Source organism: Portunus trituberculatus, chromosome 26 (genome assembly GCF_017591435.1).
Source record: "Portunus trituberculatus isolate SZX2019 chromosome 26, ASM1759143v1, whole genome shotgun sequence".
NCBI lineage: Eukaryota > Metazoa > Arthropoda > Malacostraca > Decapoda > Portunidae > Portunus > Portunus trituberculatus.
This window is the reverse complement of record NC_059280.1, coordinates 484,691-487,190: the sequence shown is the minus strand read 5'-3', so window position 1 is coordinate 487,190 and position 2,500 is coordinate 484,691. Positions and strand designations below refer to the sequence as shown.

Genomic DNA, 2,500 nt, shown 5'->3' with positions numbered 1-2,500 from the left:
GATGACGTCAAAGCCTGGGGCTCGTGACGTCATGGGTAGGCCCGCTTCTTCTCACTCCATAGCACACAAATCAGGTAGTTGCGGATATATCTCAACAACTGACATGAAAGATTAGGCCTATGGCTCCACTTTGTGACCTGTCAGGCCTGTAATGAGTAAGAGATGATGCAGATAATGGCTGAGAGAGAGGCGGCGGGTCAGGAGATCGGTTTGTTTACGTTTTCAAGACTGAATTATTTTGTTTTTATAAGTATGTGCAGGTGTTAGTTCACTGATATATTGTCCAGGAGGTTACCAACGTTAGGTTATGACATGGCACCACCGTGAAATGATGAGTTATACCAATATATCACTTACGTTAGGCAAAGATTGCTCCGCGGCGGCTGTCCGTGTCACTAGCAAGCACCCACACTCCACTGTCCACTTTGTGTCTTCAACCATGTTTAAATAGTTAACCTCTGATTACTGAGAGGCTACACACAAAATATTCTCTTCGCTACTATAGATAACACTATTATCGGTATCTTGATCTCCACCACTCACTGTCCCTCACGACCAGCGCCTTGTCCTGCCAAGAGAAGCACGGCTCACGGTCAACTGGCCGGCCGCCGGGCTGACTACGGCAGAGTTGCCAGACACTACACATGAAAAAAGGACAGACCTGCTTTAGAAAAAAAAGGACATTTGCCTCCAAGAAAGGACAGCACAACAAAAGTGTGTGTATATATATATATATATATATATATATATATATATATATATATATATATATATATATATATATATATATATATATATATATATATGTGTGTGTGTGTGTGTGTGTGTGTGTGTGTGTGTGTGTGTTTAGGCTAACTATGTATTTATACTCATTGGCTAGGAGGCTGGGAGTGGGAGCGCTTTTTAAGGGAGTTGCCGGTTACTTATTATAGTCTGCGATCCCAAAGAAAAATCATAAGCTTATAATATGCTCGATTTATTTTTATATAACACAAGAACAAATATGTTAAAACAATAAAAAGATAGGAAGTTGCAGAAACAAATTTATTGACTGCGTGTTTGAAGGTTTGACCGGATCCGTGGTTCACAATGAAAAAAAAAATAAATAAATAAATAAATTTTGCTGAAAAAAGGACGGTAAAGGACAGATTTTGACTGTCCTTTTTTACAAGAAAACTTAAGGACAAACAGGCTCAAAATAGGACAGACTGTCTTTAAAAGGACAAACATGGCAACCCTGTGTCAGGCAGTGATGTTAACTCTTCTAGCCCACATTGTCGTACCGAACCACCAGAATTATCGTATTTTGCCTAATATTATCGTACACCCAAAGGAAAAATAATAAGAGTTGTTGCTGACATCTCGCCCGACCCTGAAATTTCAGAAACCATGGTTACCAAAAATTCAAATAGTTTATGAATTTTGCTAGAATACACATACTAGCTACCTAGAATTGAAGTCTCTCTCTCTCTCTCTCTCTCTCTCTCTCTCTCTCTCTCTCTCTCTCTATATATATATATATATATATATATATATATATATATATATATATATATATTGTATTGTTATACACATATTACATATATAATTCATCTCTTGATTTGCTGGGGCCTCTGTTAAACAGCCCGACGTTACCCTACGAAATAAGCTTAGAGCTCGTTATTCCCAATCTGAGACCACATGCAGTCACCCTCACCGCACACACCACACACCGAGACAGCAAGGTGAAAACTCCTCGACTTCCATTCCGCAACTACTCACTGCTAGGTGAACAGGAGCTACACGTGAGAGAAGACACATCCAAATGATTGCCGCCTGACTGGGGAATCGAACCCAGGTCCTCTAGTTTGTGGAGCCAATGCACTACCACTGAGCTATTGGGCGTGTGTGTGACGTGACCTAGTACATAAAAACAGACAAACACACACACACACACACACACACACACACACACACACACACACACACACATATATATATATATATATATATATATATATATATATATATATATATATATATATATATATATATATATATATATATATATATATATATATATATATATATATATATATATATATATATATATATATATATATATATATATATATATATATATATATATATATATATATATATATATATATATATATATATATATATATATATATATATATATATATATATATATATATATATATATATATATATATATATATATATATATATATATATATATATATATATATATATATATATATATATATATATATATATATATATATATATATATATATATATATATATATATATATATATATATATGTATGTATATTGATAAAAGGTTAGGCTACATACCGTGTCAATGTGCATGTATCTCCAAGGGTGAACGTATCAGTCAACCGTCAGTCCATCACTCTCCGCAACACAACCTACACTGGAAATCTAAAAGCGTTATTATTTCTTTCTTTATTTATTGTTTCCCATTATTGTCATA

At 34.2% G+C, this 2,500-nt stretch overlaps 1 long non-coding RNA gene across 2 annotated transcripts in view; it reads right to left on the bottom strand.

Annotated features, from left to right (window-relative positions):
- Positions 1-18: 18 nt before the first annotated feature.
- LOC123509067 overlaps positions 19-2,500 on the bottom strand; it is a 15,125-nt gene continuing 12,643 nt past the window's right edge. For both annotated transcript variants that reach the window (XR_006676111.1, XR_006676110.1), the window contains exon 3: positions 19-456. This is a non-coding gene — a long non-coding RNA (uncharacterized LOC123509067). The remainder of the gene's footprint in view (positions 457-2,500) is intronic.